The sequence below is a fragment of the Bombus affinis genome, chromosome 9, assembly GCF_024516045.1.
Source record: "Bombus affinis isolate iyBomAffi1 chromosome 9, iyBomAffi1.2, whole genome shotgun sequence".
In the NCBI taxonomy this organism is placed as follows: Eukaryota; Metazoa; Arthropoda; class Insecta; order Hymenoptera; family Apidae; genus Bombus; species Bombus affinis.
In genome coordinates this window covers 4,987,808-5,003,774 of record NC_066352.1, presented here as the reverse complement: position 1 = coordinate 5,003,774, position 15,967 = coordinate 4,987,808, and the positions used below count along the sequence as shown (strand labels likewise).

The window sequence follows — 15,967 nt, the reverse complement described above, 5'->3', positions numbered from 1 at the left end:
AATAACAATTAATAAAAAAAATAAAAATGTAAGATTAAACTAAATAGAAACGAAAGAATTCGAAAGGCTAATAAACGATGAATAGAAACGATGAATAAAAGTTTAATCATTTGTATCTTCGATTCAGTAAAAAGTTGTATTCTTATGAGGAATAATTATTGTCTCATCCTTTTCAGACAAACCACTGCTACTCGCTACCATCGAGAAAAAGAAAACAAATAAAAACAAAATGCACAAGACCAATAAACGTTAAGTAGAATTAGATAAAAGTTTGATCGTTCGTACCTTCGTCGGTATTACAATTTTAATTTTCATCCGTAACGAGATATTTCCGACGACCCCTGAAATTCCAGTTCCACCCTCTCCGCGCATCGTCTATCGATTAATAAACTTTATAATACGATCCTGCTCCTCGTTTGTTTTCCAGTTTGATTTTTATCACGATGGTCCGGGAAAAGGGCAGGTGTACGACAAGCCTCCTTCACCCCTGCCACCACCCTCACTGTCGGGATTTCTCTTTAACATCCCCTTGCCGCGCCACCCTTCGCCACCCTCTTTCGCCTCGATATTTAATTTCGAAGTAAGTTCGCGAACGCGAACATCATTACAGGCTGGCAGCCCCGCAGATGGGGTATCGGCGTGTATCAAGGGGCAATTATTTTTTTACCCGAGGGTAGTTTTTGCCAAGACGATGAATGAGGACCAATGGTATCGAATGTACTTCTTCCATCGTTCTTTCAATGCCTACGACAGCAACCATGGGAACGAACAGAGGCTGGTTAGGGTAACGTTTAAAAAAAAATTGTGTGTTGTTAAAAGCTAAACGACTAAATACTGAAACGAATGTTTTTACGATTTTCCTTTTTCTTATACCGATCTTTGATACGTGATTTGTATTTTATATGCTTATTAAGCTTTTATAGATACGATATTTTTAAGATACGATATTGACAGACAAACGAAGACTACTTTACAAATATTTTCTTTACGATGTAAAATTAAATATCTAATTATTTAATTCATTTCGAGATTTCCAAGGAGATATTTTCATAAGAATATAGAATTTGTAGCAGATTTCCTCTCTTACAAACCGATCCATCGCAATACTCTACATAATTGACTAATAAATTTCTTTTACATTTACGACAACCAATATACTGTTTGTTCATTTTGCTACGAAACATGCCGAGTAATAAAATCGTTTCTCAATGAGAATGGCCTCGGTGAAGTTCTCCCTGCCATCGTGTTTGATTTGCGGGGGAGTAAAAGTGCGAAGCTAAGCGCACCGTAGCATCAACGAAGAAAAGGCAGAGTCTAGTGCGTTTAAAAGTTTCCTTCTCATTAAGACTTATTCTCTGGGGACCTTGGTGGCACGCAACGCGAGAAAGCAGGAAAGAAAACTAGAGAAAAGGGAACGAGGAAGAGAGAAAGAGAAAGGCAACCCCCCTCTCGCTTTCTTGCAGTTAGAAACACATTTATTAACGGCAGCTCATCTCATCGCGCTGTTAAGTACCAGTAAGAGAGTGCTCTCTCCCTCCGTTATCCTCTCAGCGAGAGTTCTCATTCACTTTGGTAGCTGTCTGCTGTCCCATCCAGGGGTGAAAAGAAAAAAGACGTCACATCGTCGACGCCTTATTAATTCGGGAGCTGAGGCTGCCAAGCAAGGAGGAAGGTGTCGCGGGAGAGGAGCCCTTTGAAGAAATTAAAAGAACAGAGGGTATAATGTGAACACATCCATTCCCTGACCCTCTTTCTCCCTCCTCTCTTTGCAACATCCTCTTCAGCGTCTCTCTTTCTCCCTCTCGCACTTGTTTCCAACTCTGGCAGCATTAACTCCGGTGTTTCACGTTTCTGTTAAATGTCAGTCAGCCGGACATCTTAAGTCTTGTCACGGTTTCTTAAAATCCGACGTACACACTTATTCACGATCCTTTGTTTTCGTTCCTCTTCCTTTCGGTCTTCTCCTTGCCGTTGAATGGATTCCGTGCTTGTTAAGTTTCAAGATTAATGCGAATTGCTGGCGCGAAAAGAGATTGCGAACGGGAAACCTCGTCGAAACGAGTCGTTGAAAAATTTTGCGACGCGATTGATGAAAGATAAAAATTGTAAACGACAGAGGTAGTTTTTGGCAATACCGGAGTGTTCAGGTTTTTGTGAAATACTGAAATATTGATCCTCTTGTACTGTGATTAATTAATTATCGATATTAGCGAATGGACAGGCTACATGCTATAGACTTCTTTTATAAGAATATGAAAGCTTTACAATTTTAGTAACCGAAATAGGATTTATATAGTTTGCCGTAATAATTTATGCGGTAGAAAAGCACAGAAATTATCCGAGGAAATGTTATGGATTTAAATGAAAAAAAGTTTTTTGTAGTGGAAGGTTTATTCTTTTTCGAATATGGAGAAAACTTTTCATTCCTCGTAGACTTTGCGTTCTTCAATTTACTCTCGAACAATATTAATGCACGAAAAAAAGTTCATCGAAGGATAAACTTGTTAACTCTTCTAGTGTTTGATCCATACATAATATGTACAAGAAACGTGAAAGGTATAACGTACGAGCAAGCTAAGATGTTTAAAATAAACAATCTATTTTCTGAAGAATGATTCAAATACAATGATATATTGTAAAGCAAAGAAAAAACATATCAAATGTCTGCAAGCAAATGCACTCTTACTTTGTCGCATTTCGCGTTTAATGGAAAGACATTTCATAGAAATATTACTAGCGAGTCAGAAAAAAAGGAATTTACAAATACAATGTGTCGTTTGTTATACTAAACGTATAGATGGAGAAGGTTTAAAAAAGGAACAAAATATTATTGTTCGTGATACGATGTTGGCTTATCCTTCGCTGCATTTAAATATATTATATAAGGAATAATTATTAAGAGAAATTAAAATTATTCGACATTTGCTTTTAATTACATTCGGTTATTTTACCCAGCAGTCAAAGGATTAATAAGATACTTAAATCACCATTCAAAGGGTTAATAAGCCTTTTAAAATGATCTTTTGTTATTTGCTTCTATTGTATCTGTTTCTTTCCAACGTTAAGGATTTTTAACACGATTCTGATCAGTAAAATATACATCATACTGCTACCGTGGTCGAATGGAAGCTAAATTGCACGAGCTAAGTGACGATGCAAAAAGCCAAAGCATGCTTTTCCCTTCGAGCTTCTCAATTAAAAAGCGACAAGATCAGAACACCGTTATAATATCGATGACCCAAGACAAAAACGAGAGTGTTCAAAGCGTTTAATTAGAAAATAGTAAAATCAGCTGGATCAAATCGCGCAGGGAATCCGCCCGATGATTCGCTGAAATGACGGGTACACGTAACGCAACGCGACAGGTGGGTAAACTGAGACGAAGAAACAAAATTGGGTGGCCAGATAGAGAGAACCGGATAGAATAGAACGACGGTATAATGGGGTATCGCGTTTGTGTATCGTTGATTCGTGGCTCACGTACGCGGAATGACGAGAATACGCAATAAGTTAATCGTGTTAGCGGCTCGGTTGATTAAACGAACGATCAGGCTGATGGTGAGTGTCGTACGCGGCGCGTAGGGACCATGGGTGCGGCATAGTCGGACATTAATACAAAACTCGATTGTCATTCGTCGCTCGACCTACCCCCGAACGCCCATCCCCCTGATTACGTCGATTCATTAACCGTAGCCGGCGGTATCGTCCACCCCGAAACGAACTGCTGTTTCACCGTTGCACCGGAAATCCTATTAGCCTTCGTCACTGTCCCATCGGTGGCGAGAAATTAATCGCGTGTCATTTTGTTTGGATTCCCGCGTTTCTTACTTAACCCGCTGTATCGTTCTCGTTTGCGATCGACCGATACGAGATACACGAGGTTTGTACGAAGTGGTAATTCTTAAAATACAGATGATCAACAGACTGTGAACAAATGTACATGGAGTGTACGTAAATTGTGTTTAAAGGAACATGTTTGAAACATACCAGTGTTGGAAACTGAATCCTGATATTTGTTCACGTTTGACAGCATGTGAGAGATGATGGAACTCTCTTGTCATTTGAAAACCTCTTTATCTTCAAGTTGGAAATCCATTAATTATGGACTGTAATATGAGTTTAATATATGGAACATCATCTACGTCACAATATTTAGTAACAGATATAGGACAATTTCCCTAAATTTGCAGCTATCAACCGCAAACTGAATTCAATTCATTCGCTTAGAAACGAGTGAAATTCGTTGCATAGAGACGAAACATGTCAAGCTTCGGAGGAAAAAGAGAGGAAAGATCGGTAGAAAGTAGAGTGGATAAAGGGTGTCGGAGGAGGACATCACGATGGAGGAGAGGAGGGTGACTAGGAAAACGGAGTATGAGGAGTAAAAGGGGTGAGGGTACCCGGGTACCGATGCCGACACCGGCGCCAGTGTCGCACGAGGCTGTAATGCGTTATTAATGAACACCAAGAATTTCATTAAAGATTGTTTGTATATCAAACTGTCCACTAAATTATGCCCTATAACCCCCGTGGCGCCTTTCCGTGCCTGGAAACTATTGGCTGTGGCCGCGGTAGGCACCGCCTTTCGCACCTACTAACTGCACGCGATTCTTGAACATCTTGTAATGTCAAACGTTCTATTTATACGCCTCTATAAAAATCCTTTGATCGAAGTTCGATCAAAGAAATTCTACGATCAAATGAGAAAGAGAGAGAGAGAAAGGAAAAAGTGACTTCACGATTTTAATATGGAGAAACAAGGGATCATCGATTAGATAGGCTGACTCGGCTCGAAGTCAGTTATTTCGCAACCTTTGGAACATATATTATTAGAAGGGACGATATAGGTAAGTACGATGTGATGAGGGCGATGCGAGGGGAAGAAGGATGAACGCGGAGAAAGAGAAGGGAGAGGATGAAAAGGGTAGGAGGGAAGGTTCGAAGAAAAGGGACAGAATGAACAGGCACGACGCGTCGAATGAACGGCCATGGGGAAAGAGAGGAACAGGCCGGGTAGACAGGCTGGGTGGAGGGATACAGTTAATCGTTGGGAAGCTATTAACTTCGGACTGGAATGCCCCATAGCGCCTCATTTCGTTCAATGCAAATTTACGCCCGACGTCGACCACCTAACGGGCCTCCCTCCACCTCTTTCTCTGTGAAAACGACGCGTATACCGGGTGTTGCTTGCTGTCCTCCTGCGACGTCTACTGTCGCCTCGAGTGGATTGTCTTATTCTACTTTGTCGAGGATTAGCCAACTAGCGATCCGGTAAGTCAGTTTCAGAATCGGTGAAATACTGGGTCATAAATAATTTCCAGCGTGGCTAAAGGAAATTTATTGTCTTAAAAGAATATGTTTTTTTCGCGATAATAATATGTTTGTTAGGGCTCTCCAATTTAAATTTTGAATTGTATCCAATAATCAGCCGAGTTGTAACATTCAAAACTCGTTTCTACGATCTTCTTTTTTTATTATCAAGTCACTGCTATGCACGAGAATTTACAAAATTCTTACGATCTCTGAGATTTAACCTTTTGTATACGTAACGTGAAAAATCGTTCCTCGTATTGTTCTCATCGTTTTGAAACGAAACTTTTGGCTGCGAATAGTTCGGTACAGAAGTGCGCAAAGGGTTAACGTATCTTACAGTCTCGTAACAAGATCTTGTAGCTCGTTCAAAATGCCTGGAGGATTTGTAAATTCGAAAATCATGCCTAATTGAAATTCTTGGAGAGTAATGGTCTAAGTAGTCAGAGGGAAGAAGCTGCTTGAACTTATCCAATTTGGTTCTCTCTCATAAACGATCAACGTCGTAATCGGTGACCCGCTTCGTAGCCTCGCAGCTAAACTTGAACCCTTCTCGCGTCGCTCTACCCCTTCCGGTTCTCCCTGATCGTCCTACCGTGGTTGTTGTCTTATTAGTTTAGAACTTAGGCTTAATATAAAGTTGCGTGTGTCGCTTACGATGAAAGTCTGGCTGCGAGACAATGACGAGTCGGAATTTCCTTACTCGGTCGAATACATAACGATATTCTCCGTTTAATCGCAACTGTTCCACGGACAATAGATTATCTTTCTCAGTTTCTGGACGGTCAATTACGTTTTCAGTAGTACAGATTCATACAACTGAAAAATTAAGATTTCATTTGCAAGAAAATAAATTTTTTAACTCTGCAAACATTGTACTACTATATCTTTTCTTTACGCGTGCGAATAAGTCAAATTTTATTTGAAAAAGTTTGCGCGCGTAAATGAAAAATATCGTAGCAATATCTTCCGCAAATATAGAAAATATTCGCAAAGGGAAATTTTTTCGACTTCTGGAAAGCGACAAAGCGACGAATTCAGAGACGATATGTCAGAGCGGGGTGAAATATCGCCTGTGAAGCTGTGCATCTTAACGTGGAAAATAACGCGTATGAAGGAACTCACTGATAAATGGGTACGTAACGGGTGCTCAAGATACACATAGTTAACAACGGAATGCGGCATGAGCTGACTAACGACGACTGATGCTCTCGCTATATAATTTCAAAGCGTACGCTCACGCATACATACGGTTGAAACGAAAACGCCGCGGCACCCTTGTAGCACACCTTAATATGGACAAATGCCAGACTATATCTCAAATGAGGTTTGTTTTGCATTATTCGGCTAAGGTCCTCGTTTGCCATCTTTGCTCGGCCGACTGGCTCGCGTTATGGCTATGCGGGATTGCCATATCCCTCTTTTTCATTCCACCAAAATCCGACGGTTTCTTGTTACGCTACAACAATATGTCTTTACGCTTGTCGCGGTTTAAATGTTAGCAGAACTGCTCACTCGTATCAAAAGTTTCACTTTGAATACCAAATATTCCTGTATTTGTACGTTTCTAACATAACTTCTGTCCGAGGAGATGCGTGGCTACTCTTGTTCAACGATCAAGAATCCTGGCGTCGATGTTTCTAGTAGAGATAGATACATAAAGGAGAATGTCCACGTCCGACGAATGGTCACGATATAAAAGGAATATAAAAGTCAGTAGACAAGAAGGTGATAAAACATCTCCGAGTCAAGCCTTCCATTCGCGAAGAATGAACGTATCAAGTGTGTAAAAACTGCTAAAAAAGGAAAAAAAGAAAAAAAAAAAGGGAAGATCGAAACAGAAATTCAGAACCTGTCGTAATTATTAACTCGTTTCAATAATTGTTCAACGTAAGCGGTACAAGCGTTTCGACGACTGAAACTACCAAATGATACGAATTTACCATAGTTGCATCCAATTAACAACTAGTATATAAATGCAACAATAAATGCAGTGCTGTGCAAATACTTTTTGTGGCCACTGTACTGTATATATCTACGTACGTATCTTCATACGTGGATACGTGGTTTATGCCTGGGTGAAAGTATCCAGAGCAGCCACGAGGCGCCAATGTACGCACGCATGAGCGCAGTATAAGCATAAACGTGAACGAATGCTCGCAAACTCCGTACAATGTAAAGATCGGTAGGTGGGAAGGTTATGCCGGACGGACATCAGCTCGGATACCGGAGAGGAACGAAAGGACGCAGAGCAGTAGCACAGAGGAATGATATCATCGGTGGTGGTCCAGCTATGGGGGGATGATATAGAATTTTAATATAGTGGTTTACGAGCGCGATTGTCCGCTATTTTACGGCCGCTATAGGGCGGCCATTTGAATTCTTAGATCTGCATACTTTGCGGAATTGCGCGGTCCGGCTGGCACGACGATGGACCGCCACCACCAACTCTGGCTCCATCAACGAGCTTGCACTTCTCATGCTCTTTCTCGTGATAAAATACATATCTCTGACGGACTTTTGTATTACAGTTTGACCTGTTCGAAACCGATACACCTTGTGCATTTTGTATTTACTTATTATTTATTCATAGTGCAGGAGCTTCGAATCATCGTTTGGATTGTAGAAATGTAATACAAAGCTCGTGCGTGTCTTGACAAAGTAAATCATGTTGCATAGTGTGGTCTATTATTTGTTCCATAGCACGCCTCGTTGCATAGATTCGTCTATTACTTTCGGGTTTCATTTTTCGAGTACATTTGTATGAGTCGAGAGTTTTAAAAGTTACAAAAATGCCACTTTGTCGAATATCATTCGTTCACGTTATTTATCATAGTACAAGGGTTGAAAGAAACTCTAGATCATTCTTTTGGAATAACTAGGATGAGTTCGACCAGAGTCGCAATTTTCGACTAATGATCTTCACAATATCGATAAAAAGAATTATGTCGTTCGCGTTAATAAAATTAGTATCGCAAGAATCATAAGAATATAACAAAGTATCAAAAATATTTATGACACAACTGATCATTGTAAAATTCTATCGATTATCTCATAAAAATTCCCAAAGATGAAACGATTTATTTATCAACCTGCGATGAATAATGACTGAAATGACTTGTTTGAAATAAGATAGCACCCCATGGTCGCATATTTTTCTTTCATTCACGATAGATAAAATAAGCGACGGTATTCCGTCCAACAGAAAAGAGCCATGAGATCACGTTCATATTACGTTCCATAAATGGTGTGCAGAATCTCATTTGATTACCATAGAATTCGAGTTTCTTCGAACCGATGGTTGCGATTATTAATTTTCTTTTCGTACCGCGTCTCACGAGTTCTCCTGACTGGCGAAAGTAATCGACGTGAAACGAGAAACGCTTTCTGTCCGCGCGAAGATGACTTACGATTGTTATTAGCATCCGGAATAGCTATTCGGATGATTTCGTCGGTGGATAAACGGCATGCCGTGTGTAACCGCGGCTAGAAATGACAAATATGCTCCCTTTATTGATACCAGATATATGGAATTTTATTACGTCATTACCGTTAGAATTATGGCCGCGTTTAAATTCGGAATTCCCTTCGTTAGCTTATTAGAATCATTATGGCAAACTTATTGCCCACTGGCCATATTTTATCGCCAAGACTCAAGCAAGTTTTCTCACCAAAGTATTTAGCCTTTTTTACAACGCAGGAAACAGATAATAGGAAATAATACGTATACAGTTCTCATAACTATAATTAAATATCTGTGTGTTTAGATATCTCTATACTGTGTACTTTTTAAGATAACCATTTAATGCGAAAGGATTATTCATATTTTTTGGCGAAATCAGAATTACGTGTTTACGTTTGAAGGATCATTTTCAGTGAGTTCAATATCGATAAATTAAGAAAAATTAAGAAAAAAAGATAAATTGAAAAGCAAAGCACATTTAAGCCATTCTCCAGAATCTAATAATTATCGAGACATTAGATATGATACAGAAGAGTGTTTTCAACATGCAAATTTTACAGCTGTTTTCGCGTGTCTGGAATAAAACTCATTCAACCATCGATCGTATTTGTTTTTAATAAAACACAACGCACGTATATAGAGAACGTGATCGAGGCTGAACAAATACGTTGACGTGTCAAGTAGGTGGCTTAAAGTTTACAGACGTAATTGCAGGATTGGCGGAATTTGAAGCGTGGTAATTCAATCAATTAAAATCATCACAGCTGTCATAATCGTTGGGAAGCGTTCTGGACGCGGCAGGACGTCACTCGGAAACGAAGAAGGTATGGCAGTAACTTAGAAGGACGAGAGAAAGGAGGCGAAGGAGAAGAAGAGTCTCTCGCCTATCTCTTTCCCTTTCCCTCTCCCTTTTCGCGATATAAGCCGTATCAGTTATAATTTACAATGTTATGGCGATTTTATGTATATCTTGGCAGAGCTGTGCTCCCCCGCGCTGAGAAGTATTATTTAAATTAAACGGGGCTAAACTAAGCGAACCGGCGGCATCGAAGTGGTGTAGAGAGAGGTGCCGCGGCGGTATGCAAATTATTATCGCGGGGCGATAATTTAAATGCATATTTCGCCTCCTATATCATTTTATTATTGCCAGGCAAGTTAAGTCAGTTCGTGGGCGAACGTTTACGAGAACGAGGCCTCGCCCTGTGTGTAACTACCACCACCTTGGCTACAGCTTGTATTAGAAACGCTATCGAAGCGTTTTCCCTCATATAATCCTCATTGTTACTGCCTGCGGGACCATAATATCCTGTCGGGTAACGGCTACCGAGCAGGATTAATACTCGACGACTAATTGTATACCGTCAGGAAGTGCCAGCTCATCCACCTTCGCCTGTGTCTTCGAGACGTCCTCGTTGGTCTGCCTATGCCATGTCGCTTTAATGACTCAGTCGATTAATGATATTTGCTGTCGTACTCTCCTAGATGCTCAGCTAGATGCGTTACATATCGAGAGGATTATTCTTCCTGTTGGTCGAAGGTCATTCTTGTGTGTAACTGCGATCCGTATCTATCAATCTACTTGGAGCTGGTCGTTGATAAATTTTCTTTCATTCCAAGTAAAATTGAACGCTGTTGGATTATTGCCAATATCTTTGTTATTCTTTATGAATTCTAATAGCAAAGAATCTACTTACTCGTTAATGCATAATTTTTGCCTTCCAGTTCACGATGGCTTCCGGATTGTTTCCAGTTACAAATAGTATAAGTTCATTGATTACCAAGCTGTTTCGCTGCAGTATAACACTTCGTACGTTCATTATTTCGCTGAACTAATCGATTTGTCTTTGAATAATAATTTGACTTGTTCGACTATCCGAAGAATTTCATCATTGTATTATAAGAAGGCAACTTAATCTTGATTTCAAACCATTTATCATTTCAAGGACGTCTCAGCTTTATCCTAAGAACGCTGACTTCTTCCGACGCAACGCTACTATGTGTAACAAAAACGATCCGTAAAGTCTAACTGTGAGACTAAACCACGGTTTGCGGTAAACTACGAGATTCTGTAGCCTTCGCCAGCGCCGAAAAGTTGAAACTCACGGTTCTCGGAACCAATTTGCAACGGCCACGATTGTTCTCCCTGGTGGCGCATTTAGTCTGGATTTACATTTCGAGGAACAAGAATGGAAAGCGTCGAGGATCATAGCGAGACGGGTAGCCGGGCAAGTTTCAAGAAACGAAATCAGACAGTCGCGGGGACCTGCACCATGGTGTATCCGTACACGTATCTCGAACAACGAAGAAGGGTTAAAACCTGGCCCGAGTAGTATTTTAATTCCTGACCGTTATCGCCTCGGTAGCCAGGGTCAGTAGCGAAAGATACATGTAAGTTGACCCCGCCCTGGAGACCTTTTTGGACGCTTATGAATATTAATTTCGCCTCGTCGACCATCCCCTCCCACTCCCGTAACCACCTCCCAAACCGAAAACAGACCCGACAGGAACAAATTAGATCTTTCCTTCCATACATTTCCCTTTTATTCCCGCAGATTCTCTTGAATCTCTCCTCGCTTCCTCTGCGTTCTTTCCCATTCGATACCGCATCAGTTTGGTGGATGTGAAATGTCTCTTTAAAGAAAACTTGAGCCACATGCAATTTCTTCGACATATATATATTGGTCAAAGTAAGTAGATATTTTTACCTATTTTAGAACTAGTAGATTTTTCAATATGAATATGTGTTTTCGTTTTTATTCAGTAACCTTTGCTTAGTCCTAACGTTTGCATACAGTAAGTAGAATTATCTTGTCTGTATCTGACAATGTCTCCCTCGATCCCCTGTAACTCTATCTCTAAATCCCCCTAGCAGTATTTTCTTCCAAATTTTCTGTTCAACGTAGTATGAAGATATTCGTAATGATACATTAAAAATGTCATGTATTTTCATACTAAATAGACATTTATCTATTCAATTCCACATGATCCGGCTGAGAAAGAAATCTACTACCTTCGATCGAATTAGTTAGCGGAGACATAACTTCTACGAAACTCTAGACTTAACCAACGTTTCCTATTTTTCGTACTACAATAAAGAACGTATAATCAAGTGCAACTTCTTTCCCTATACCTGCTGAAAACTCCGAATAAAGAGTTAAATTACCACGGATCGTGCTACTAACGCGTTTCGCGTAGCTAGATAACGCCAACTCCTAAGTGTCGAGCACAAAGACGCGTTGGTTGGCCGAAAAATTGTTGGTTTTTGGGGGGAGCATCGAAACATTGGTCGAAGCGAAAGTTTTCCTCGTTGGATGCTCGGGTGTTTAAGCCGAGTGTACGCTATCTAACTAACGTACCATTCATCCGCGAATACACGGAGGAAGCGCGGAGACGTGGTTACAGACACACACGTTCCCGTACCTCGTAGGCCACACAACGAGTTTATCTCTGTATCTTTCGGATGTCAGACGACCCTTGGTATTTCCTGCAGTTAGTTTCCAGGGCGCGACTCCGTGTGATTTCGAAGGGTGCGTGTTTCAGGCCCATGTTTCCTTGTAATACATGCTCAGGTAGGCACAAGTACGCGTGCATTCTCACGACCATCCAACGAGCACACGTACGAACAGATAGAGTTCCCTTGAATCTGGCAATCTCATAACAGGGAGTTAAAACCACAGCACGAATGTCGTATCTTAGCCTGTCTCCAACCCTCCTTTCGAGACTTTCTCCCGGCGTTGCGCCAGTGCTAGATATTATTATCAGGCTAAGTTTCATTTTGGATACTATCGTAGGAAAATCTCTTGAATCGCGATCGTTAACACGCTGATTTTACGCGGAGCGTGTTACCGATGGCCTCGGGAAGATCATGATTACGATTTTGGCTGAAAGCTGTACGAACTATGTGCTTTTGCCGAGTGAAATGGATTTTTATTGCTACGTCATGTTCGTAATTGGATGTGGTTCCGAATTTAATGAGAAACGTGCTATGTTAACACTGGAAACATTAGAGTTTCTTTTTCCTGATTCTACTCTTTGGTATATCTCGTTATACGTTCAGAACAATCGTCAACAAGCAAGTAATCTGCGATTACTTTAAAGCAGGACAGAGAAGAACGCTTATCTTTCTTCGATAGCCAACAGAATAGTCGCGTTAAAATATTAATATCAGTTTTGAAGAGAGTGTTACTGACCGATGTATTATCATTGCTTCCCTGAATTTTCTCTTAGCAGTCTGTATAATTGCGTAACTTGTATGAAATCCGGAGTAATAATAGAAGTAACGATATTTACCTTAGCTAATGCTACTGCCAAAAGTAATTAAACCATCGCGTCGATATTAGCAAACATTGATTGTTCTCGATAATCAAAAAGATAGCTCAATGACGGCAGAATAATATAGATTACCATATTATTATTAAATAATAATAATAATAATAATGCAGATAAAATAATGTGAATAAAATAATGATAATAATGCAGAAAGATATAAGGTGGTTGCAGTTTCGTTTGCAGAAACGCAGCAGTGAATCGCAAAATGAGGTTTATAGGTGCGTCCATGGTGTCTTGAAATAAATAAATAAATAAGAGAGGTTACCCGGGGCGTGTTTCGGCGACCACCTCCGAGGCGGGATTTGCTTTACTACAAGGACGAAGAGGAGACCGTATAACTTGGCAAGAAGTTCCCGGTGCATCCTGAATTTCTGGCACTGTGCGTTCACACGTAGACCATGTAGCTTGGAGAGCCTTTCGTACGCGACGTTGTTTCGGTTTACCTTAATGGATTTCGCAGTAATTGTAAAATATTTCGCGAGTTCCGCGCGCACGTGCATTTACCAGCGCACACGCGCACGCGTTTTCTTAGCGCACCGTCGCGCCTTCATTTCGCTACCCCTTGTGACAGGGTCAAATTTTCTGGCTGTAAGAAGCATGACGAGAAGGAAATAGACTACTTATAGAGTAGACTATGGTAGAGTTTATAGTTTGTGCAACTAATTATCCTATACGCGTCTATTATAACGAATAATTAATGTAATTGGAGTTCATATGGTAGATGTACGCTGATTCTTATCGTTAACTGTGACTTTTCGTTCAAATATATGACAGAAATTCATATTCAAATAAGTGGATTCTATTGGCAGTCAGGAATTAATTGAAATTCCCTTCAAACAGACTAGGTTCCACTGTAGCCTCATTGAATAGTTATAAAAGTCTTTCGCGTGTACGAAGTTTTCGTCTCAAGAAAGAAATCGAAGTCGTAGGAAGAGAAATTAGGCCAGTACGATAGGTCGAAGTGATTTGTGTTTTGATAATGAAAAATCATAAGAGCGAGAAGAGTGAAATAACAAATAATACTATGACTCCTAAAAGGGATAATGATCAATAATAATAAATAGTGTAAAGGAAAATATTACACATATACATAATAATTAATACATTGCATAAATAGATGAGATAAATGATAATTCGACTCTGATGAACCTACATCAACTACTTGATAATTAATTGTTGCTGTTACATTGTTAACAATTATCTTCTAAAGTCATATTAGAATAAACGAACTGTAGTAGCATCGAGCTCTATTCGATACACGGAGCTCGAGTTTTAGCAGTAAGTATCGCTCGGTGATTCTTCCATTTTACGTCAGAGGATCGTTCCAACTGATGATATCCTTCTCGTCGGACGAGTGTCCAGACTGAATGCACGTGATGCGTGTTGCACCGCTGAAAAATCGTGGTCCACGTAAACGCACGGCCCGTTAAGTACAGCCTACGGTGAAAAATAACCTGGCAAATTGAATGGAGGCGACGCAGTCTGTGGCCGAAAGGGGTGAAGGGGGTGGCTCAGGCAGACGATGCAAAAAAAAAAGAAAAAAAAAAGGGTGAGTTCTGATGGTCGGAGTAAAAATTCGGCGAGGTTGCCCGACGACGAGACATTGTACTTGTCACCCCACTACAGTTCGAGCTTTTATAAGCGGACCATGCAAGCTTTTGTGACCGAAAAATACTCGTGCTCGTTGTTGCTTGCCGATCGGAGAGCTTTCCACGCATTTGCGTCTGCGGCGCTCCTTCAAATTGCCTCTCCCCTTTTGTCCTTCGACGATTTTCGTTTGTCCAGACGAGCTCGTTCCTCGAAAATGATCGACCACTTAAAAGAACCCGCAATCGACGAAGGACGTCAGTTTCTTCCTTTATCGCCAATTTTTAAAAATGCTTGTCGTCCTTTTTTTTTTTAATTCTCAACATTAGAAGCGGTATAAGTCGCTATCGTGGAAATTACATTTCAAGATCTGTGAAACAATTCTTACTTAAATATAATTCGTAAATATAAATTATTTCGAAGTAATCGATATGCTTCGATAAATTACCAATATTATAATCGAGAAAATTGTACGTGACATTGTTGTATCTTTAAAGGTTTCAAAGGTTGGACGAAGACGGCAAGTTTGATGAACGAAGAATACTTCTCAATGAATGTTTCACGAGCGTTTATCGAGATTATTTCACAGCCGATTCATCGATGTATAAATGAACCTTTAATTCGTCAAGTTTCTCTCACTATGATGCGAGATAACTGTCCTTTTGTCCATTTCTTTGTCCTTCTTATGAAACATTTACGACAGCTTTCTCCAAACTGGCTAAACTTTCATCCTTAAACGTGCTTCGTATATCTCTCTTTGCCTCGATATATTCCACGTTCCGCAACTTTGCTTTCGCTCTCTCTTCCGCTTTTTATTTTCCTATTCTTCTCTTTCGTTTTTCCCTTTTGCCTCGGTTATAAGAGTTTTACCGCGGCTGCCAGCACAGTGGAATTCGTTACCGGAACTGATTAAAAGTTGTCACCGGTATAAGCTGCTTGAGAACAAGTTTTGCAAACATTTACATAGGAAAACTCCGGGCTAGTCAATTAGTTGGGCCAAGTTAACGCAGTTATCCCGCGTTGTCTGCCTCTGTTCAACGCGGTGCTTAAACTGTAACTGTAGTTCGGATGAATCACTAAATTAACTGATCGGAGGTGCTATTCGCTTTTGCTTGAGTATTAGAACTTGGTAATAATATCCGAGGTATTGGAGATGCTGGTAAAACCATGCATCTAATTTCTAAAGTAATATAATCCTCTTACAGGATAAACTGATCAAATCAACTTTCCCGAATTTCTAAACTTGTCGCATAAGTACGCGATCAATGTTCGATTCTC

General features: G+C 40.2%; 1 protein-coding gene across 1 annotated transcript in view; it reads right to left on the bottom strand.

Moving 5' to 3' along the window:
* LOC126920463 (nuclear pore complex protein Nup88) overlaps positions 1-15,967 on the bottom strand; it is a 71,399-nt gene that overhangs the window by 16,834 nt on the left and 38,598 nt on the right. The gene's annotated exons all lie outside the window — the stretch shown is intronic.